A 26,178-nucleotide genomic window follows, 5' to 3' on the forward strand; every position below is an offset into this window, starting at 1 on the left:
TATCATGCTTCTCATGTCTATCGTTCCTATCATGCTTATCAAACTTATCATATTTGTCATACTTAGCCATTCTCTCCGAGCATCTAGAAGCAAAATGTCCTATCTTATTGCAAGAGAAACATTTCAAAGGAAGTTTTCCATCATACTTACCAACTCCTTTAGGAATCGTCGGGCAATCAATGCTTCAAGCTCATCCAACTCTTTTTCTTGATCTTCCATCTTTCTTCTCTCTTTCATATCTAGATATTCTATACTCATCAGGATCATACGTCCGCTTACCAGATATAGATGCTGATGCTCTAAATGTTGTCTCAAACTTTCCATGTGATTCTGATGCAGTCAAGGTAGGGAGATCCAATGAAGGACATCCCTGCCTTGCAACCTAAACAAAAACACCATGCAAGATATACTAGTAGCCGGTAACATAACACAAATAAAGCAGAAAGAGCAACTGGTAACACCACATAATACATAACCAATAAAGAGTATGAACAATTCTTATAACAGATCAATGAATTACATATGACACATGCTAGACTACAGCCCATGATTACAAACAATGCTTACAACAACAATATAAGATCCATAGATCATTTACACATCAATTCGGTTTCTAGTAACAGTCAACCGGTTCAACCCTATTCTAGACCTCAGCGCTTCCAGCTTCAGTCCTACCGGACCAGAATCTTATTGGCATCTACATCTTCACTTGATCTCTAACCTCTGTCCTCTATCTTCCATCTTCTTTTTTTAAAAATGATTCACAAAAATTCTCTTTATACCATTCGCAAATAATAATAACTCGATCAAGTTGGCCTAATACCAACTGGTTCATAATGAAATGTGTAAACAATAACATGTCATCTCAAATCACAAAGAACATCACAAAAAGCATAAAACATCATGTGGATCTCTGGGAACATTGAATAAGGCACAAGAAACATAACTCAACGATCCGCTAATCACGAAAATCAATCGCAACCCGATTCAACTTTGCTCAACACTCTACAAGACTAACCCGTAAGAGCACATCAATACTGGGCCAATACCGGAATTGATATTTCATTGGAATCAAATCCAAGTGCCATGAATCTTGAACATGATAAAGACAATGAATTCAAGGTGATAAATCCAAATCCACAATGCTAAATTCTCAAACATGAAGAAATGCCATGATCTCCAAACAATTTCATAGCTAACTGCTCCAGTGCTCCTGCATCAGATTTTTCAAATTCGTTCAGCTCAAATGCAACAATCTTTCTAACCAACATATCTCTTGTCATTGTAGTCACTCTCTAGATCTCATCAATAGCAACAACCTTATGTATGTAGGCAGGAGGCAAAGATCTCAACAACTTAGCAACAATTTCATCTTCCTCAATGGTTCCACCAGCACATCTAATATCTAGGACAAGGTCATTCACCTTAGCCATGAAAGAGTGTATGTTCTCATCATCTCCCATATTTAGCATCTCATACTTTCCTTTCAAACTTTATAACTTAGCAACTTTCACTTGTTTATCACCTTCATACAGGATTTCAAGCTTCTCCCAGATCTCATGTACGGTTTGAAGTCCCATTACATTTGTCATCTCAGAATTAGTCAGGGCACTAAGCAATGCTTCCTTCACTCTAATGTTATGTTCAACTTCCTTGACCTCATTAGGAGTAGTCGGTCGATTCAGAGGAGCAAAATAGACATTCTTTGTAATCTTCCAGTAATCTTCTCCAAGACATTTCAAGTGCACTTCCATCCGGTTCTTCCATATAGCATAGTTACTTCCATCAAACCTCAGACTCTCCTTCTTAAAGATAACACCTTGAGCTGTCATCCTGGATCTCCTCAAGCAGTTAATATTCTTCCAAAGGATCTAGCTCTAATACCAATTGTTAGTAGAAAAGAGGAGGAAGATTGAGAGGGGGGTTGAATCAGTCTTCACGAGATCTACAAACTTAATCACAAAAACAAATCTGATAAACAGTAGCAGTAATAAAGATAAACAAATTAAAAACACAACACAACACACAACACCAAGATTTTGACATGGAAAACCTGGTTAAGGGAAAAACCACGGTGGGAACTTACCCACATTAAGATGATACTCTGTAGTAGTATGTGAAATATTACAATGAGGAATGGACATGCATTTAGGCACACTGCCTAGAGCTCATTGCTCAAAAGAAAATGGCCTAGAAGCCTACAACCCTTAAGAAAGTCTCACTGACTTACAACAAGATTCAAACTACAATCCAAAAGAAATGAATTGAAGGAATAACATCTCCAAATGCCCGATTACAGTTTCGGTTAAGCACAATTGTTTGCTTAGCAACACCAATATCCACACAATCACAATACTGAAGGATAAATCACTTCTTCGTACATACACCACTCTTTGATAATGCAGACACAACAACGATGCCTAAATTACAAGAATATATCACCTATATATACAATTCATCAACCTTGATAACAAGTTCGGCTAAACCCCCAACCCTCAATTACAAAATTACATCACACGATACAAAGATCAACCACCAGACCATTATAATGATTTACATGACATAACATGGACCTAATTCAAATTCCCAAACCCTCAACTCCACCATAAATCTCGCCAAGATCAATCGCAATACGCTACACCATCAGAAATACCGCATAACACGAAAATCATCACCGATTCATAGAAACAATAAAAAAATCGCACAACGATCAATGCGGATCACCAAAAAAAAAAGGACTCAACTAGGTTTCACCAACAAGCACGTTAGAATCAACGGGAACAACTGCACCAACACCACTTATCAAATTTTCATCGATCAACAACTAAAGCTCAGGAATACAACTAATCAACAACTGTCACGAAGAAAGATAACTTGCGGAGCACCAAATCACGATCCATCTGAAATGAAGATACACAAGACCATCCCAAAAAATATCCCAGAATATCAATACAAGATCTAATCACACTGAAATATATCGGAGGAAAGATTGAACTCTGCAATACAGTGATCAGTAAAACAACATTGCAAACTAGATCATAAGATCTTCCCAATCAACACACACCAGAAAAAATCACAGAAATATGTTGACATCAATGACAACAACATATTCTAGCAGCAACAATGACCAACAATATCCAACAGACATATCATCTGTCCATTCTAGATAGCATGTGTACTAATTTTTGTGGTTGTATGCAAGGCTTTGTACTCTTGGTGTGTACTTCATTTATTTCCTTCTTGAAGTTTGGAAACCTCAATCATTTTTCGTCGTGGCCCTCCTGTACTCAATCCTTCACCCGAAGGCTTCATCCTTTCCAAGTCTTTATGTGCGTGCCTCATTCTTTCGCGTTGATCTCATATTTTACTCCATCTCCATTATTTGCAGGTTGCATATCTTTCAGGCCTTGGTGATTTGACTTGCTCCATTCGATGGCTATACGTGGGTTGGACACTTGGAGGTTTTCTCTGTTTCCTATATCTCTCTGTTGGTTGTTCACACGTTTTGGCTGGATCGCTTCTTTATTACAAATCAATTCACATGTGCCGACAACCTTTATCTTCTGCTCCTCGTGCCTTTGCTATCAAATTTCTCTCTCACATACTTCTTCGGAGCTTGTTTTCTCTACATCATGGCTCTTAGAATTGTTCTCCATGGCCACTTCCATGTTCTTCGACCGCAAGGTTTAATTCATTCCTCATCTTTAGCCGATGCTTTTTCCATCCCGTGTGCTAATGTGGATTGGGCACTTTGGTCTGCACTGGGAGTTGATTGGTTATGGACAAACCAATTTGCCCCTCCTGCTGTTGTAGCCTCAAGATTGGCTTCGATACTAATGGACCTATCCTAGTCGGCAAATTTCACTAAATTGATTGTCAACTCCTTTGTCCATCACCCCTTGTTCACATGGGAGGAGCTGAATTCTCAACTGGCAAGCTACAATGTATTTTCTGGTGATGCGTGGGTTGGCAGGTTTTTAAACAGGATGGATATCCTCAAAGACTTTGTGCCTAGGTCGGTCTTCCTTTCATTTATCAATGGTTTCATATATGCCTCCCCTGCTCTTTTCATGAATTGGGCCTTCTCCCATTCGGCCCAAATTGGTGAGCCCTTATTTTCTCTGGCAGTCAACAAGTTTCTTGCCATATGGGAGCTCTATTCACATGCGTTGGTGGACCCACATGGTTTTCCTTCATCTTTCCCCCTTCCATTGGATGTTGCAGACTCTCATGAACCATCTAATGGTCTCTAAGACGCTAGTGGCTTCAAAATCTTTTTTGAAATTTCGGGATTGGTCGAGTTTTTGGTTCCCTTTTCGCTATGTATTCTCCAACTTGTGATGCAATGGGGGCTTTACATCTGCCCCACCCCGACAAATCTCTGGCTTCTTCATCATCTTAGTATTTATTGCCTTCAAGGGTATGCAATGCCTGCATTTGGTTATCTTTCAATGCATATCGTTCTGTCGGTTTGGTGTTCTCCACTCTCCTCGGTCAACTCTATTCTGTTTTGATGTGATTGGGGTTAATTTTGGGTCTCAATTCTATCTGCTAGTCACTTGGTTTGTATTTCGAATTCCATGTTGGAATTCATTTTGGGGGTTGGTATTCTCTTGATGGAGGGTGTGGTCTTTCCCCTTAAGCATGCCATTTCTCTCTATGTATTTTATGTATTTTCCTTCTTATATTAATATATATAATTTATATATATTATGGGCTCTTGCTCTTTACCTTAAAAAAAACAAAAAAAAAAAAAACAACTAAAGGTAGTGTTAAATAACTTCAAAACTAATAAATGGCTATACCATCTATATGATGACTCTTGACAAATATCACTAATTTCCACAATACTAATGCAAATATAAAAATACCACTTAATCATTAGCTCTCTCCCCAACTAAAAAATACTTACATATGATTATCAAAATAAGGACTCATGGTAGAGTTATCAAAAGTAACGACAACATAGATGTGCAAAAGGTACTTGTTTTTAAAAAATATGACTTAAAAAAATGATATAGGCATATAGACACAACCCGCTAAATTTGGAGTCATATAGACGACCTTAATTTTTGGTTGCCTAAACAACACACTCATTTCAAGGGTCATGATCAATCTTCGATGGTCCAGACAACTTGTCAAATACAAGAGCAACTAGACACATAAGAAAGCTTCGATGACCTATACAACAAACCATTTCAAAACACACTGTAAAGATTAAATGATTTAATTATATTACCAAATATAAAAAATATATTAACACACGCCTTAAATATCCAACCAAAAAATGTAAGATTCAATGATTCAATTATCTTGTCAAATATAAACATAAATTAACAAGTAACTTAAATATCCACCTTGAGTTGATCTAGTGGTGGAGAACTTGTTTCTTTAAAAGAGAGATCACAATTTCAAATCCTATGGGGTAAGGTATGTATAAACCCATGTATGAACCAACCAACATAATAGACTATAAAAGACTTATTTTTTTTCCTTCTATCCAAACAAATAAAACCATTTCCAAGTGTTCTATTTAACCCTAGAGCTAAATAGTAAAGTTGTTTATATCCCATGCAATTCTTTTGTCACACTAGAAAGTAGGTATTTTGTCCACTTTCCAAGCAAGTACAAAGTTGAGTCTTACTGCTGACTAGGATACATGTTTTTCACTAATAATCATACGTGTCATGACAAATCCTCCACGTCAGATAATGAACTTGATGTAAACATGTGATTCCTTTTCGACATAAGACAACCCTACACGTGGGAGGCCAAATATATTATATGACAAAATATCTTTGTGGTTTTCCAGGTCCACGTGGGCTACTAGAAATATGCATTCTTACGTCATCAATTCGCCTGCCACGTGCGACCAAGAGTTCATATGACGTATCGCTGATTTAGAGTCAAAAGTTGTTTCGTTCAAAGATGAGCAGGTCCATTTTCTTAATTGGAAAATTATCTAGAATTAAAAACAGTATCAAGATGCTTTTATGATTAAAATGGTTAAGTGAGATTTTTTAAAATTTGCAATTGATATATATATGAATGAATTATGAAAAGCTTGTTTAAATTTTTTAGATAGTTTTTAAATTGAAATGTTATATTATAAAATATATCATATTACAATTAGTAAAAATATTGGTAAAAAATAATAATGAAACCATATGCATATGTGTATGTGTATGTGTATATGTGTATATATGTATGTATTAATGTTTAATTGTATTTTTTCAGAACAAAAGATAATATAATTGAAATAGAGGAACACTTGTAGAAATTAGGAGTAAATGAAAATTATAAAAATATTGTTTTTTAGAATATTATGTGTACATTTTACAAAATAAAAGATATAGTTGTAATAGCGGAACACTTGCCCAAATGAGGAGAGTAGATGAAAATAAAAAATACACATTTTCAATAAATTACATGTGTATATTTTACCAAATCTATCCTATGTGCAAAGGCACATAAGTCAATTAAGTTCAAGTTACACTTCTATAATGGCCCCTAAGATATCGCATACATCCCTCATTTAATTGAATCATTGTATGCACAATATTAATTGGTGTAAGACATAGTCACTAGATTTAAACATGATTCAACTTTAAAGTTTCACACCTTGTGTCTTTTAAAAATAATTTAATTATGTAGTATTTATTTTGGATGTTTGTGTTATATAGATTTAAAATGGTAATATTGTTGAACAAAAGTTCTCATGGATGTCAAAGATGGACAAAAGTTGCTCATGTTGATTGATCTTGCTATATCCGAAAGAGTGAAGTGTTATGGTAATGACATGTCATGGAAGAGCATTTTGAGTAGTGATAGAACTTATGGAGTCCCATAGGTTGATATGACTATGAAATTAGATGAAACACAAGTTGATGGAAGTAGTTTAGAAGTCTATTCTAGAATATTTGATTTTGTTACCTAGATAGTGAGCCTATTCTGGCTACCTACAAGAGGTTTGTATCTTCTATTGACTAAGAATAATCTGTGATTTGAATGGTGAGTATGCCTACACAAGTATTGTTAGTATTTGATATTTTATCTTTTCTCCTAGTTTGGACACCACTGTTTATTTCTATGGTACTGGCAGACCCGGTTTGTGTTCCAGAATGTTCTCAGAGTTGATTTGAGTGTGGACTACTGAAAATTAAGGATGAATATTCTCTATGATTATTTTGACTCGTAGCTCACTCTGCATGGCATGTTTCTCTATGTGGAGCTAAATGTGAGTTGTTTAAGCCAAACCTATTACACAATTGATATGGTTGAACTACAAAAAAAATTAAAGTAGACACATCTACTGGTGATTACGTGAGGATAACATTTTGGACCTAATTAATCATCCTTGTGAAGTGTATGGAGTGTTATCTTGCATTGAGTTGTGTATGGGCTAATTAGGACCTAGCCTACTACACCTTTTTGATGAAAAAAAATGTATGGTCGACTTGTAAATTATGGAACTATGTATGTGGCCAACCTGTGTTTGTAATTGTTATTGGAGCTCATACATATGAGTGTCATAGAATCATTTGTATGTGGGAAGTTGAATGGTAATGTACTTTTGAGGATACAAGTACAATACAAGAAAGCATGAGAATGAGTCAGAAGGACCATAGTTCCCAATTCAAGTGCATTTATATTAGAACATCCTATGAGAAGAAAGATGATAAGTGCTTGAAGTTTAATTCGAGGAGTGAGTAGTAGCAAAGGTCCTAATCTTATCTTTCATATTGTTGAGATTGAGGTCCTATCTCTTAAGTTGCTGCTTAGAACTAGGCATTTGATAATAGTGTCTCTAGTGAGTTGGTGCTCATTGTACTTCAAGAGGATTGGTGTCTCTGGTAGGTTGATGCCTACAAAATTATGTAAATGATATTTTATTTGTGAGGCTAGATTTGGGTAGTAGATCCAAGTAGCTATTCTGACAATGGTTTTTCCCATCCCGAGTTTTCCCCATAAATATGGTGTCCCTTGTGTGTGTGTGTTCATTTACTTAATGCTTCATTGAGTTACATATGATAGTAGATCTGATGGTTGTCTGTAGAAGTTATTTGTAGTAATTAATGTTGAAGAATAATAAAAATTGCATATACTGATTCATCCCCCCTCCTCTCAGTATAATGTGTGCCCTTCAAATATTTAGAATACAATATAGCTTCTATCACTTTGAGTATTCCAAGGTAAACTTATGTTTAATTTCAAGTTAGTTATAGATGTTATTTTTAATAAAATGAGGAGTTAGAAGTCATTTTATTTCATTGTTAATGTTGATAATTTATTATTATTTAAATTATGATGTGATTATGACTAACAAAATAACTTCTTTGTGATGATGAGATGGATGCAAGAAAGTATTTTCCCTCTCTAAAAACTATAACATATTATAATAGTTGAGGAGTGAATAATTAAAATCAAAATCAATATTGGGTGAGTGTATTCATGCATGTAATGTACATTTTTACATGTGTGATAATTAGTTGCCCAACTAGACAATTGTAAAATCACCACAACTATTTTATGATATATCTTCTAAAATTAATAAAACAATTATATGGTGTGCTCATAGATATTCAAGTGGACTCATTTACTATTATACAGTATCTATTATTATTTTGAATATGTGTAGAACATAAATTACTTGTGCATTTTGATAAACACAATCTTTTGTGATATCTTGATTAAGTTATCATCTTTGAATATAGTTATTCATATATCATCTATATGGAGGGGGAGGGCCAATGCCAAGAGGGGAGACATGAATTGACCTATGCTATAAGAAGATATTAGTTAGGTTTGGTCAAGGCTTAGTTAGGTTAGGGCTCGAGACAAGAACCTATGAATTTTAAGGGGGATTTGACCTTGAGACAAGATACTCTATTACTATTGATCACTCTTGATCAAATGAGAGCTTGATTAGCCAGTGAAGGCCAAGAGCCTATATAACCAAATACTAACTATTTTAGTATAGCCTCCTAATTATAGATAATTATCCTCCCCTAGATATCTATATATCTATTCTTCAATGGAAGGATGCTTTCTCAACTATAGACTGACTATATAGTAGAGGATATAGATAGTAGGTATCCTACTCTATATAGTTAGGGCACATATTACATATATATAATATATGGGACCCTCAAGATTATTTATAGATAGGTAGTATAGGTATAGGTCGAGACCTAAATCAATCAACTAACTAAAGTTGGCCAAAATTGTTTTGTATAAAATATGAGACTTTGTTGTCCAACTAGATAAATGTATAAGTCTATCTTGGTTCCATTTCCCCATCATCCTAACATGCACTCGTGACAACTTAAACATATTTTAGTTTAATTTTCTTTACTATGTTTTCACTACCATATCTAAATATATGTAACAACATAAGGGGTTATTATAAAATAATTTCCTAGAAAATCATATGCTAGATCATATGACTTGATAAGGTGCTTGATCCTAAATATTGTAGACTAACATATACACATGAAGTGACAATTGAATGGTGCATTATGGAGTGGGTATTGTTTGTTTCAATGTAAATATTTAGTTTTTATGGGAATATCATTTACAACACAATATGGAATCCTCACTTCGTTCCTATCTACCTCAAAAATTGGTCCTCAATTGTCCAAGTCAAATATAGGTTCAAGGCAATCTTTAGTAATTTGACACCACTAGCACTAGGGAAAATATCAAGCCTTAATTTGGAACTTAAAACTCAAATCACCAACAATTGGTACCATTTCTAGGGAGAAGATAACTTCATTTTTATTTTAAAACCCTTTGTAACACTGTCAATAAAAGAAGTAGCTAGTTTGGTTGTATAGTTTGTAGGTGTATGCAGTTTTTTAGGCTACAAAATTTAATGTTATTAGGATATAAATAATCTAAGACTATTATCAGGTTGAACATAAAACTATTATATTTCCTTGGAGGCCATGTGTGCTTCAAGGATTTCCTCATTTCATGAGGTAGTAACTTTTATTTCTTGATTTGAAGTTTTATTGCTAACCTATGTCTACTATTGTTTCTACAAGTTTTATTATAGTTTGATGCAATATAGTTGGTACACAAAAAATATTTCTCTCTCTTTATCTCCTAGGATAGTTTTTTTATTAAAAGAAAAGTCTTTGTGGAAAGAGTTTAGTATTATTTCAACATGAAATATGTTTTTTAGTTAGGAATGTTTATGATACTTTAATGATATATAATCTAAGTACATAAATGGTTGTGCACTTAAAACTTAGAAGGTTGTGCTAATTACTTATCCCTTCAATCCCTCCACACAAGATCTTGTGAGTAGTCACATAATAAATTTACATCTATGTGTGCCCAACAAAATACAACTATAGCATTTAACAGTGAACATGTTAACATTATTGTTGATTTAATTGAGCTGGATACACATGTTTGTGGTCCTACCCTTTCTTACATCAATCGAGAACATCTCAGAAGGTAGAATGAGGAATTGATTGTGGAATTTTATGGTAATTTTTTTACTACAATTAATTCCTTCCCAATTGATTTTAAACCTGACGAAATTTATTATATACGTATTGTGAGGATTTTGATCCTAATGCAAGCTTTCTTCCCCCTTAAGAAAAAACCAAAAAATTAAGCATACTATTTGAGTGGGCCATGCTACTCAATGACCACTTGATATAGATGTTAAATCTCCCAATGTTGGTGGGGATGCAACTATTTCTAATGGCCAAATTGGTGGTGACTGATCTTCTCAATGGTTCAACAACTAGACTTTGAAGTCATACCTTAGGGATTGGACATCCAACTAAGTAGTTATCTTTCATCATGAATGTTCATTTAGTTATCAACTTGGGGCGTGTACTTGAAATGGGTCTGCAAAGTATATGCACTAGAAAGACTAAAACAATCACCTTTCCTATTGCTGGAAATGAAATGTTACTGAAGGAAAATGTTGAAAGCAAGTAACTGAAATGCTTGAAAAGAAACTAACTAACTTCTAAGCAACAACTAGGAAAGACAAGACTTTATCCATGATCAACAAATGAGGTTCTACTTAGTTTGCAGTGGCTGCAGGAACAGTCACAAGAAATTTTCCAATGGCTGCCGGAACAGTTCGTGATCAAGATAATGCTAAGTATAGAATGAAAAGTAACTGATAAAAGAAATCAAGGGAATAATCATTAACTAGGCCCCCTTAGTAAGTGATGCTCTGCAAAAAGGATTAGAAAATCTGTTTGATGGCAACACACACAAGAGCACAAGAAACAAACGTTAGTGTTAGCAACAAAAGATTATCCTAAACAGGCATATCAAGAGAGATATTAAGCATGAAATAGAAAGCATATAAACATAGAATGAAATAGCTAATCAAGATGCTCATAGTTGCTCCTCCCTTGTTCCTCTCCTCTCCAAGTCCCAAATGAGTGTAGCTCTCAGCTTTTAGCACTAGCCATGGATGCCATATGGAGATTCAAGATGGTTGAATATGATAAGCAAATACTATGCAAGAGTAGATAGTGATGCTATGAAAAAGCTCTATGCTAATGCCAGTATAACAACAATACTCTAAATGCTTCTCTTTTGCTTGAGGAGAAGGGTTCTATTTATAGAAGAAATGGGGAAATGAAGGGTTAAGATTGAATGGTTTAATCAAGGGCCAAGTTTGAAAGTTGGGGATCCATGTGCACAATTGGCACCAATAAAATGGTGACAAATGTCAACATAGGATTGGGTTGAGAGAAGAGGTTGGAGGCATTAAAGGCCTGAGAAGACCTCATGGTTATCTAGAAGGTAAGGGTCAAGTCTAAATTAAGATTACCCACTGGATTAAGAGTTAATCCAAGGATAAACCTTTGTGCAAATGTTTAAGAGATAATCATGGTCAAAGCATTAAAGGCTTGATGAGACCTTTGGGTTGGGTAGAGGTTGAGTCAAAACAAATGTTTTAACCATGTGGGAGGGTTTGAGGTAACCATTAATGGTTATTGGAGACTTTGGGGATTAAGTGGTTGAAGGTTGAAAGCCTTCAATGGTTATCAAAGACTTTGAGCCATTTAGTGGTTAATTTGTTGAACACACAAAGCATTAATTGCTTTTCAAAGACTTTGGAGTCTTTGAGAAGTGACTCCAATTTGCTTAGGAATGTGACAATATTTAGGGGATGGATTAGGCTAATTAGGAAGGGTTTAGAAGAATCTAGAAGGGGTTTAGGCATACAAGTGGATTTTGTAGGAAAATGCAAGTGGGAGAAATTTTGGTATTTTCAATTAAAATAAAATCATTTATTTCAATTAAATGGTGTAAGTTGCATTTGGACAAATATTTAAATAAATATTAATTTATTTAAATGAGAAAAAGAAGATAAAGCATTAAAATGCTTGAAGACTTTGAGGGAAACCATTAAAGGCTTGAAGACTTTAAGGAAAACCATTAAAGTCTTAAGAAGACTATAGAAGGAAGCCATCAAGTTTGAAGACTTTAAAGCCATCAAGTTTGACTACTTTAAGGGAAACCATTAAAGGTTTCAAGTGGGTGAGGATAAATAGGATTTTAAATAAATAATTTATTTAAAATAGTTGTGCAACTTGCTTTTGTAGGAAAATACAAGTGGGTGGAGGATAAAGGTGATTTAAATAAATTATTTATTTAAAATAATTGTGCAACTTGCTTTTGTAGGAAAATACAAGTGGGTGGAGGATAAAGGTGATTTAAATAAATGATTTATTTATTTAAATGTGAGAGGTGGGATTTTGGGGGATTTAAATAAATATTAATTTATTTAAATGTGAGAGGTGGGATTTTGGGGGTTTTAAATAAATATTAATTTATTTAAATGTGAGAGAAGATTTAATTAAATAAATATGATTTATTTATTTAATTAATGGTCTGAATTTGGTTAAGTGAATTAAATCAAATAAATTGAATAATTTATTTAATTAATAGGAGAATAGGGTTAAGATGAATTAATTAAATATTAATTTAATTAATTATTAATTGATGGTTAAATAATCAAATAAATACTAAGTATTTATTTAATTAAGTGGACAGATTTATGTGACTACATTTGCCCCTCTTTGAGACGGTGCAGTTTATCGCATCGTTTCAAAGAAAGAAAAATAGGTGTGAAGAAATGCCCCATAAAATGTAAATTTAATGGGTGGTATGCCCCCTCGAGAGATGGGCCGAATTTTTTTTTGAAAAATCGGGCGATCTCTCGAAAAAGAATGCAAAGTGGAGGGGAGGTAGAATAGAAGAAATTAGAACTAATGATGAAAGAATGGGAGAAAATGGAGTGAATATGAAGAAACAACAAGCCAGCGAGTACCCTGAGGTCATGCAAGAGATACATAGCAGATGTAGTGTGGGGTTTGGATTGATGCTATACAATTGATCAAAATTGTTTGGACAATCTGGTGCAATCGGTTTAATTGCCCCGGTCAAGTCAAAGCGTGACAGTTGATGTCAGTTGGTCGCTTGGACATGATAAAGTCTGAGTAAGTGAATCAAAGTGACCTGATGTGACTTAGACAATTGATGTAATTGCCCGATGAAGTCAAGGTATATGAAGCAAAATACTCGTTGAGACGTAGACAATTGATGTAATTGTCCGTTGGATTGTGTTTGATTGGTTGATCAATTGATAGTATGTGCGTGTGATGGATGGTTGTGGGGAATCATGGCAGCCCCGTTGAGACTAGGTCATTATGATAAATGCCTGATGTAGTCTAGGATTACCATAATCGATTACCTGTTGAGACCCGAAGATACTTGATCAGAGTATCTGTTGATAGTCTAGGTGTGTGTGAGACGATGTATCTGTGCAGATAGAGTAACTTGTTTGGCTTATTGGATGACTTAGCATAGGAAACACAATCCCTCCTAGTTAGAGATGGATGGTGATGAACGTGGCTTGATTAGGCTGATTGGGACACGATGTAGGGTATGTGATGCTGATTATTGAGATGGGGAGGGTGGGGGGGGGTGCAATGTTAGATAGAAGAAATGGAGGACCTATTACATTCCTATGGAAGAAGAGGAAAATAGAGTATCCATTGTCATTACTATGTATGAATGATATGCAGCTATTTATGAATGTATGGATGGATGGAATGCAACGGAATGCAATATATACAAATGAGATGGAATGATGATCCATGGTGCATTATTTTTCATCATTGAGCTTTAAAATGTTGTAAGAAAATACAAGCAACTTGACATAAAGATTCAAGATGACCAGAGTATTTCTTACATGGATTTGATATAGCAAGTTAATACAAGCAACTTGATATAATGGATCAAGTTGACCTGAGTATTGCTTGCGGAACAGACAAGGATTATCTCCGTTCATGCATGACTTGGATCGTCCTCCTTGATCTTAGGCTGATCATATCCTGAGACAAGTGCATACCGTACAAAGAAATAAAACCTTTATCCAGTTTGGACGAGGTAGGAGGAACCAAAGGAAGAGCATTGTACCTGCAAACAAACAGTATATACATAAAGAATAAAGAATAAGGATCCTTGGTAATGGTTCATGCTCATATGGTCGAGGTATACGCTGTAGTCAGCAAGCCGTAGTGATCTATGACTATATTTTTGCATAAGATCATGTAGCTTGGTGAACTTCCCACGTAGACACCATTAGTACATGCCCCAGAACTTCATCGGAAATAATGCACAAATGATACAAAACAATGCTGCAAGATCCTGATACAGATAAACAAACGATTGTACTCACAAATCAACCAAGTATTTGATAGCTTAACATAATTTTCTTGTCAAAGAAAATGTCACTTTTGTCTTTGTTTTGGTAAGGAATGATGCATCCTTGTTGAAGACAGTTTGATTGTTGATGTTGAGTGTGTGGTTGATTGGTAAATGGTCATTGTGTGAGTAGTTTGTCAATGTTTATTTTGGTATCTGCATGGATGGGTATGTACAAGGTGTTGCCATGTTTTTGTGTGATTTTTCAATGGTTTTGTCGATGTTTTTGGATTTTGAATTATTTTGAATGTTTTTGGTATTTTTGCGAGATATTTTTGAATGTTTTTGGATTTTTGATGATTGTTTGAATGAAGAACTTAATGAATCATAAGACAATGTAGAATCCACTTCCATCAATAGGTTAAAGGCATTGCCCCCAGTTTTAGACATGACTATGAAAAAGCGGGATGCAAGATGTATGGAGTACTATCATAATTGCAGAGGAATAACAAGCCATGGTTGATGGATGGATGGATGTATGTATGAAGTAGATGTGATCGCCACAAGTCTGAAAGATAATGGAGCCATAGCCTTTACGAGTGGCACCTGTTTGCCAGGTTTTCACCATCGTTCTTACCCAAGGTGCCACCGGAGTGGTTGTTCACCGTTTGGATGCATGATTTTTCTTTACTTTTTTGAATGTTTTTATATTTTCTTCAGGACATTTTTCTGAATGTTTTTTTGGTATTTTCTGATAGGCAGGGGAGCCTAATGCTCTGTACAGCTTATGTGTAAAACCGTTTGAGGTGCATGCTGTTGATTGGATCTGCGAGCGGTTCTCCGTCTGATGTAGCCAACTGATATGCCCCGGACCCAAATACAGCAGTGACAACATATGGGCCTAGCCAATTTGATTCAAACTTGCCTTGATGTTCTCTGTTTGGTTGGTTGCGAGGATTCTCTCGAAGAACAAGATCACCTACCTCAAATGTACGAGGTCTAACTCGGTGATTGTAGCTTCTACTCATGCGCTGCTGATAGGCTTTGAGATGGTTGTATGCAGCTTGTCGCTTCTCATCAAGTAGCTCCAAGTCCTGAAGGCGTGAGACTCTGTATGCGTCATCATCAATGAGATTGTGCAAGGAAACCCTTAATGATGGTATCTCGACCTCAATAGGCAAGATAGCTTCTGCACCATAGACCAATGAATAAGGAGTTGCACCTGTAGGGGTTCGAATGCTAGTTCGATATGCCCATAGCGCTGGATTCAATTGAACATGCCAATCACGACTGGCATCATTGACTGTCTTCTTTAGGATCCTCAATATGTTTTTATTGGATGCTTCGGCCTGACCATTGCCTTGTGGGTAATAGGGAGTGGAAAAGCGGTGTTGGATATGAAATTTCTCACAAAGCTCACGGACATCCTGATTTTTGAAAGGAAGACCGTTATCTGTGACGATGGACATGGGTACACCATACCGGCAGATGATGTAGTTGAGGATGAATGAGGCGATCTGCTTGCCGGTGACTTGGGTAAGTGGAACAGCTTCGATCCACTTGGTGAAATATTCGGTGGCGGTAATAATGAATTTATGGCCGTTGGATGAAGATGGATGGATTTTACCCACAAGGTCAAGGCCCCATTGACAAAAAGGCCATGGTGTTGTGATTGGTTGTAGTTCCTGTGCTGGTGCATGTATCAGGTCGCCATGAACTTGACATTTCTTGCATTTCCTGACAAAGTAGTAGGAATCCTTTTCCATAGATGGCCAATAGTATCCAGCTCGCATGAGTTTCTTGGCTAGTGACGGACCACTTGAGTGAGTCCCGCAAATTCCTTCATGTACCTCTTCCAAAGCCTTTGTTATCTCATCTTGTTCCAGACATCGAAGGAGAGTACCATCAAGACTACGTCGGTATAGGGTTTCGACAATAATGGTATATCGAGCAGTTTGGCGAATGAAGGTTTTACGTTGGTTATTTGATTGGTTGGGAGGAAGGGTGTGATCACGGAGATAGGTGTAGAACTCACCATACCATGGGGATTCAGAACCAACAAGGCAACATATCATTTCAGATTCGGGGATATCATAAGCGGGAATCCAAAGTTGTTCTACCAAGAACTCGTAGCGTGTTGAATTCTGTGGAAGATCTAGTAGAGATGCGATGGTAGCCATGGCGTCAGCAGCTCGATTCTGATCTCTTGGTATCTGCTCAAAAGTGATAGTAGTAAATGATGTCTTTAGACTGTCCACCATTTGCTTGTATGGCATGAGTTTATCATCTTTGGTCTGATATTCATTAGTTGCTTGTCGAATGACCAGTTGTGAGTCGCCATATACTTGTAGTTCTTGTAATTTCCATTGTACGGCTAACCTGAGTCCTGTGATCAAGGCCTCATACTCTGCTATGTTGTTTGTGCATGGAAATGTGAGCCTGTAAGACTTCGGGATGCTATCACCTTGAGGTGTGATAAACAGAATGCCTGCCCCCGAGCCGTGCCTAGTGTATGAACCATCAAAATATAGTTTCCATGGTTGTGCTTCTGTGATCATGAATATCTCTTCATCTGGAAAATTGGAAATGAGAGGATGATCGCCTATGAGTGGTGCATCGGCCAATTGATCTGCAATGACCTGACCTTTGATAGCTTTACGGTCCACATACTCGATGTCGAATTCACTTAGAATCATTACCCATTTAGCTAAGCGACCTGTCAATGCTGCTTTGTTAAGTAAATACTTGAGTGGATCAATCTTTGCAATGAGTTGCACCTTGTGTGTTAACAGATAGTGCCTCAGTTTAGTGGCTGCCAAGACTACTGCTAGGCAAGCTCGCTCAATAGGTGTGTAATTGAGTTCATAGCCCACAAGTGTGCGAGAGATGTAGTAAATAGCACACTCTTTTCCTTCTGCATTATGTTGTGCCAGTAGTACACCCAATGCTGTACTTGTTGCTGAGATATAGAGCAATAATGGTCTACTTGGATCTGGTGGCATCAGCAATGGTGGAGTCATGAGATAGTCTTTAAGCGCCTGAAATGCTTGCTGGCATCTGTCATCCCACTGAAAGCGGATGTTCTTGTGTAGCAGGTGTGTGAATGGGTGACACTTATCAGCCAATTGTGCAATGAATCTGCGGATAGATTGAAGCCGTCCTTGTAGTGTTCTTAGCTGACTGATATTCTTTGGAGGTGGCATGTCCATGATTGCCTTAACCTTTGCTGGATCGACCTCAATGCCTTTGCTTGAGACAATGTATCCTAGAAGCTTCCCGGAGGTCACTCCGAAGACACATTTCTTTGGGTTGAGTCGAACATGGTATTGTTCCAGTCTATCAAAGATTTTATCTAAGATGTGAAGATGTCCTTCTCTAGTAAGTGATTTTGCTAGTAAATCATCCACATAATCTTCCATCATAGTATGCATCATGTCATGGAAGATGGTGGTCATTGCTCTTTGATAGGTCGCTCCTGCATTCTTTAGACCAAAAGGCATTACATTCCAGCAGTATGTGCCCCATGGACATGTGAAGGTTGTCTTATGTTGGTCCTCTGGTGCGATCTTTATTTGATTGTATCCCGAAAAGCCATCCATGAGTGAAAGCATGGCATGTCCTGCTGTCAAATCTACTATGATGTCGATATTTGGTAGGGGAAAGTCATCCTTAGGACATGCCTTATTCAGATCTCTGAAGTCTGTACAAATGCGGATGCCCCCTTTTGGTTTGCCAACTGGTACAATGTTGGAGATCCATTCTGCATAATCAATTGGTCTAATGAAACCAACATCCAGGAGTTTCTTGAGTTCTGTTTTGACTAGCACGGCAATCTGAGGATGCATCTTACGAAGCTTCTGCTTGACAGGTTTGGCTCCTTTTGCTACTGTGAGATGATGCATGACTAAATCTGGATCAAGCCCAGGCATGTCTGCATATGACCATGCAAAGTTGATCTGACGCTGTTGGAAGAACTCTATAAATTGAGGTTGTTCCTCTGGAGTGAGAAGAGATGCCAGATGTATGATATGAGGGTTTTCAGGAGTCCCCACATTGTATTCTTTGGTCTCCTCAATGAGGATCGTTGATCGTTCCTGTTGTGTATTAGCAGGGAGAATGTCAAACCCTTCATCCTCAGGCGCCTCAGAGAGGTTTTCACCGTTGGATACGCTCTTTCGTTTTACTTTTGTTGGATCAAACAGTGCCACAGTGTGGTTTTCACTAGAAGATCCATGTTTTAATGTTATATTTTTGCAGCTGAAGGGTTTGGCATCCGCCCCGAAGTATGCTGTGCTATTAAGTTCAATGGCGAATCCAGCTTTGTGATCCCCGCTTGGTAGATTATCCCTTAATTCCAAAAAGTCAATGATAGCCTCATCGTTTTGGAAGAGGTCAAGACATGGGGGATTTGGTTGATTCCATTCGATGAGTTCAGGGTGGATAATGGGCATTACCTCATCGATTAAGTTAAGTGCGGGAGATGTATCAGTGAGGGTTAAGACAGTGTGGTGAAGGTCGTTGATGGTACTCTCCCTGTCAGAATCCGGCGTAGGATGAGACGTAGGGTCTGTGGAAGATGTTTCCAGCTCAGGTACCCAAGTGGTCTTTATCTGTGCTTCTCCGTAAACAGGAATGTCTTTGCGTGGCGGAGGTGGTGACGTGTCTTCCTCATCTGAAGTGTTAAGTTGCACAGAATCAAATTCCCACTCATGTGAGTCGGTCTCTGAATCACTTTCCAGCATTCGATTGCTATACCATACTGGGATATCTTTTGAGTTAAATACGGCAGGTGTGATTGGTTTATGTATCTTTGTGGTGATCGGTGCTGCAGGAATCGTGATGGGGTTTAAAGGATTTGTTACTGGAAGTATTGGTAATGGTGACTCAGTGGTTTCTGCTGGAACTACTGGTGCCATAGATGTTGCTGCGGGTTCTGATACAGTTGCTACTGCTATTGGTGTTATTGATGGGATTACTGGTTCGTTTGGTGGGATGATTGGTATTGTAGATGGTTGTGGTGGGTTTGTGAGCCTTGATGGGGCAGTGGGGATAGTGTTTGATGGTGCTTTGATTATGAAAGGTGTCCTCTTTGCAGTAGGTGGGCAAAATGGTTTGCTAGGTTTGCCTTTAAATATAAGTTTAGGAAGGATCTCTTTTTCAAAGCCTAGGCCTGTATTACCTTTGGGCTTGAATTCTGGTAGTAGAGGTTCGTGTCGTCCTTGTTGGCAGGATCCCAAAGCACTCTGACCATCATACCCCATTCTCTGCATAATGAGGAGGCCTTTACCATACTGTTCCGTAGGAAGTGTAACTTGCGGTTTGTCAGTGGTGATGGGATCTTTATAGATCCAGTCCGCTAGGTCCTCATCTTGGGTTTCTTCCTCTTGACTCTTTCCAAGGACGAAAGGCGTCAAGGCACATGCTGGCATGATTAGTGGTTGCTGGAGTAACTGCTGTGGTTTACCATGTGTTCTAGGAGAAGTGGGCATTTGTCCCACACAAAAGAGCTGACTCAAGTTGTATTCTCCAGGACCTTCCTCTGCGACTTTCATCTTAAGCTTTTCTTGCTTGGGTATAGGGGTGTTTGAACTGGCAAGAGAGGCGGGATTTACATATGATGTGGAGGAAATGGCTTCCCTATTATTAGGAACAGTAATCTCTGGTTGATGGCTGATATTATGGCAAAATGCAAAGGGATTTGCATCGCCCAGGATTGTGATCTCTGCACCATTATGTGGGAACTTGATACATTGATGGTAGGTAGATGGAACGGCTTGCATGGCATGTATCCAAGGTCTCCCTAATAATAGATTATATGGCAGAGGAAGGTCCAGAACCTGACAGATGATGTGCTTTACTACAGGGCCCACTCGGATTGGTAGTACCACAGCTCCTTTGGATGAACGCTCTGCATCATCATAGGCCTTGATGGTGATCTTCTTGCGAGGATCCACTGATTCTATTGCATATCCCAATGCTGTGACCAACTGTAGTGTACAAATGTTTAGGCCTGCTCCATTATCTATCAAGACTCGCTTGATCCTGTGTTGGTTGACAAAGCCTTCAATGTGGAGTGAGGCGTTATGAGGTTGTTGGAACGAAGAGTTGTCACTTTCGGAAAAAGTGAGACAAGGTGATGACTTTAGATTTCCAACCATGGCTTGAAATTGGTCCGTGTTCAGGTTTGCAGGGACTGACGCCTCTTGGAGTGCTTGATCCAAGATTGTTTTATGAGATGGTGATAGGCGTAATAGCTCTAAAATGGATATAAGCGCAGGCGTTTTGTCTAATTGTTCCACAAGATTGTACTGCTTTGGGATGGAGGTGGTGCCTTGTGGAGCTGCCTTTATGGTAACCTTGCCACGACGTGTAACAACATTGCAATTTGGGGTGGGATTTTTGAAAGTGATAGTTGCAATTTGTTCACTGGCATCATACAGGTGATTGACAGTGTAATTATATGCAGCTTGCGTATAATCAGTGGTATCAGGACCTCGTCTGGAAGTGGAAGGACCCCTTTGATCTTGTGATGGAAGTGGATTCTTGAACATCAGATGATCATTATTGGTTGTTTTTGGGTCATGTCCTTCAATCTCAATTTCTCCTCGATCAATGAGATCCTGAATGAGATCTTTCAATCGGTGACAATTACTTGTCTTGTGTCCTCTTCCTTGATGGAACTCACAGTATTCAGTATCTCTCCACCATGCCGGTTTGACCTGAGGCTCATAGTTTGATAGCTTAGGTAGAGTGACCAAATTTTGAGAGAGGAGTTGTCGCAACACTGTTTCAATGGGTTCCCCTAAGGGAGTGTAAGTGCGTTTTTGTTTTTGTGGACGAGGTCTTGGTTCATCTTGAGATGTGATGCGACCTTGATTAGGAGGACCATGTGTATTATTTTGAGGTGGAGGATTTTGTCCTGCAAACCGAACCATAGGTTGTGCATTTTGGACAGTCCTGGCATCCACAACTCCATCATTGACGATATTCTTATTCTTGTTCCAGAAGTTCGGTTTATCGCTATTGAAGCGCGGGCGAGGAGCATCTTTTGGTTCATTAAAGATTTTGATGAGTCCTTTTTTGATGAGTGCCCTTTCACATTTTATACCCTTGGTGATCATATCGTTAAAAGAGTCTGTGTCTTTGACATCCAGGTGAAATTCCATTTCTTCGTTTAAGTTGGAAATGAAAATTTCCACTAGTTCTTGTTCAGGTAACTGAAGAGAACGTCTGCTAGACATTTGGCGCCATCGTTGCAGGAATACTGAGAATAATTCACCTGGTTTTTGTTTGGTGTTGCATAGATCAGCCATGGTGATGTCGCGTTCAATATTATAAGAGTAATGAGATAGGAACTTCTGGATGAGTTCCTCAAATGTTCTAATGCCACCTGGAAGTCGGGAAAACCATGATGTGGTTGTTCCTCCCAAGCTTTGGGGAAAAAGGCGCATTAGGTATGTGTCCTCATAAGCTACTTCAAGACAAGCAGAATGAAATTCTCGGACATGATCACGGGGATCCCCCTTTCCTCTATATTTTTCAAATTTGGGTGTTTCAAACCCGCGTGGAAAGGGTGGCATATAAAGATTCCTATCAAACGGATAGGGACAGATGTCGTTAAGTGAAAATTGATTGGTCTTAACACCACTATGAAGTTGTTGGGCGAGATTCGCGACTTGTTGCCGCAACATCTCCATTTCATTTGGAGGAGGAGGTGGTGGGTTACCTCGAGGGATGTTATATCTGATGGGATCTCTACGCCTTTCCTCCTCATGGTGACTTTGTCTTTCTGATGCTTGTCTTAATTGGGCAAGATCAAAGTCTGAGGGGAGTTTGGCTCCTTCTTGAGCAAGTCTTAAGAAGTGAGCATCCGCATTGCTCCTGAGAATTTCATCAAATAATCTATTAAAGTGAGGGTTATGCTGAACCCTTTCGATTGTTGAAGGAGTGGGACTACTTGGGTTTTCATCATTTACATTTCCTCCAAGTGCTTCTTGAAATTCATTGAGGTTGTCCTCTTCTTCCTCAATTTCTATTTCTCGTTGCCTTGATCGCGATCGGGTTTGAGCCATTTTGTTTGCAAGTTTGTGTTGAAGTTGATTGAAGATGATGATGAGTTGTTCAATGAAAGATGGATGATTAGTGGATTGTAGATCTCTAGCACTCTAAAGGTAAATGTAACCAGAATTCTTTCTTTGAATTGCTTGTTTGTTTTGATGAGTTTGGATGTGATAAGGTGTAGAGAAATCTGAGATGTGTTACAGATTTTGACTACCTAGCAATGAGAGGATTCACTCATGAACTAGTTTTAACCTGCGTAGATGTGTCTCTTAGGATGAGCTTATCCTAGATGTAGAAACAATCTAAAAGTGATGTGATGTGTTTGATTTCAAGCAATATCTAAAAAAGGAATCTTGGGACAAGAACCTCTTAATGTTTTGAGAGTTTTGGGATGAATTGATGATGGAAAAATGATGTATGAATGAGATGATGGATGTTTTGTTTTCAACTTTAATAAAAACTTTGTGTTACAAATGGAACAAACTCTACTTCTTCCCTTTCAGGCATTGGTGGCATTTCTCGAGCTGTGTTGTAGGTGATACAGATGTTTGGGAAGAAGTTGGGATTAATCTTTCCTCCTTGATTTTTGTGATAACTCAGAGCTCTATATTGCATAAAAGCTCTGCGGTTCAATGATTCGGAATCAAACTCGTTTGTTTTACCTTGAAGATAGAGACACATGCGATGTAGAAAGACTCTATGTGAGACAAAGATTTGTCTATTGAGATAGAAGAATTTCCTCCTTTTGATCAAAGCCTTTGAGCTTAATGGTCTTCTTTTCAAGATAATATTCTGATGACACTTCTTCTTTCGCAAGATGTGAAGAATGGTCATAAATTTTTGACTCTTTGTTTGTTTGCACTTTGTTTTTGGTATTTTTGGTTGTGTTGACAGATGTTGGATGAATACTTTGTTTTTGGGATTGATTTTCTGATTTTTCTTTGACAAGAAAACAAAGCAAGCACACAAACACAAGATTGTAGCCTCAAAGGTACAAATGAGTATGGGTCTAGATCAACCCAATCCTTGGACTTGTTTTTGACCCTTCCTTTAGATTTATTTTAAGGTGTATTTCCAAAGCCTGAAGTCGGCTCAATTCGCACTAGGTCTGTAAAATGAACACACTTCAAACACTTTTTATCCCTAAGGTCAAATGGCCAGTTGTGATAAATTTAGCCCACATCTTGATATTTCTTCGACTTTGGTACTACATACCTTATGAATCCCGCCGTGGCAGGTAAGGATGTGATATACTAAGTCTTGCACGAGCATAACAAATAGATGATCCCTATGATGGGGGAGTCACCACTTTTATCAAGCCACAAGTGACTTTTCAAAAAGCTATGTTTCTACTCAAGGAAATATGTATGGTGAGTATCTTGGGAGCAAAACCATCTATGCTCTTGCACTAAATTATACCTCAAATATCCTCAATCAATAGAACAGGTGGGCTACTACTTAAAGGTGTTTAGTCATGTTCGATGGCTTTGGACATAAGTTCATTCTGCAGTGACTCACTTAAGAGCCTTGTAACTGGTGGTGGGGCCCATTTGTCCTTTCGGCCAGTTACACTGTAGGAACAGCTATACCCAAGGCTACAGCTTTCGCTCTCACCTGATTTCTATAGCGGCTCGAAGGATTTACCGCTCGAGGTCGTTCCCAAGAGTATCGATCCCTTGGCAGGCCTCTCTTAAAAAGATAAAATTTGAGCGTTACTAACACTTTTCTCTTGCACCTAGGACCACGAAAGCCAAGGGAGAGGATAGTGTGTGTTAGAAGTAGGACCACTCGACCAACTCTTTGCACAAGTGTGCCAAGCACGAAAAACACCTGTTCTTTTTAATCTATCATTGCAATGTGATCTAACTATTTGGAGATGTTGCTCCAACAATCATGGTGTTCTTTTTAATTTTCAAAGGCAATTGTTTGAGTAAACTAGAATTTGAAAATCCTGGTCAACTTAATGAAAAACACGTTTGCATGAAGTAAGATTGCTTTAAAAATGAGACAAGTTGATTGTGAATTTTATTTGCACCAAAAATGGAAGTGTGGATTGTGAGTTTTATCTTGATGCAAGAAATAAAATTTGCCTTGTTGATTTTAAGCACCAAAACGAAGTTTGTTTCCTAACTTGCAAAAAAAAAATAAAGTTGTTTTTGTATAAGTTTGTGGTTCTTTTTACCTTTGAACAATGAAATTCTTTTTAAGAGCCCCAAACAAATGTGTGATTCTTTTTCAAAAGCCCAAATTTGAAATGTGAAGTTAATTTTAAACCAAAATAAAAAGTGAATTCATTTTTAAAACCAACTTCAAAAACAAGTTAGTAAAAAATATAAATCTACTCTTTAATCTAATTTAAATCTGCACAAAAGAGAAAAATAGTTAGTAAAATCTGCCTATTTGGTGGGCTTCTACAAGCCTAAATTTTTTTTTTTTTTTTTTTTTGGTTACAAGGTGATTTGTACAACGTTTTGTTACAATAGCGCTAGTCTGCGTTTGAACAGAGGCACTATTTAACACAAACGTATTAAAAGAAAGGGAAAGACAGAGAAGGGAAAAGCACTGAAACAGGGGGAATAGCGCCAAAATAATGCCAAACGCACCAAAACAGTGTCAAAATCGCAACCTGTGTGACATTTTCAACATTCAAACATGTTATTGGTTAAAAAAAAAAAATTGATCTTTTTGGTGTTTGGATTCACGTCGGGTTCACCAAATGATGCTCTGCAAAAAGGATTAGAAAATCTGTTTGATGGCAACACACACAAGAGCACAAGAAACAAACGTTAGTGTTAGCAACAAAAGATTATCCTAAACAGGCATATCAAGAGAGATATTAAGCATGAAATAGAAAACATATAAACATAGAATGAAATAGCTAATCAAGATGCTCATAGTTGCTCCTCCCTTGTTCCTCTCCTCTCCAAGTCCCAAATGAGTGTAGCTCTCAGCTTTTAGCACTAGCCATGGATGCCATATGGAGATTCAAGATGGTTGAATATGATAAGCAAATACTATGCAAGAGTAGATAGTGATGCTATGAAAAAGCTCTATGCTAATGCCAGTATAACAACAATACTCTAAATGCTTCTCTTTTGCTTGAGGAGAAGGGTTCTATTTATAGAAGAAATGGGGAAATGAAGGGTTAAGATTGAATGGTTTAATCAAGGGCCAAGTTTGAAAGTTGGGGATCCATGTGCACAATTGGCACCAATAAAATGGTGACAAATGTCAACATAGGATTGGGTTGAGAGAAGAGGTTGGAGGCATTAAAGGCCTGAGAAGACCTCATGGTTATCTAGAAGGTAAGGGTCAAGTCTAAATTAAGATTACCCACTGGATTAAGAGTTAATCCAAGGATAAACCTTTGTGCAAATGTTTAAGAGATAATCATGGTCAAAGCATTAAAGGCTTGATGAG

This window comes from Cryptomeria japonica, chromosome 9 (genome assembly GCF_030272615.1).
Source record: "Cryptomeria japonica chromosome 9, Sugi_1.0, whole genome shotgun sequence".
In the NCBI taxonomy this organism is placed as follows: domain Eukaryota; kingdom Viridiplantae; phylum Streptophyta; class Pinopsida; order Cupressales; family Cupressaceae; genus Cryptomeria; species Cryptomeria japonica.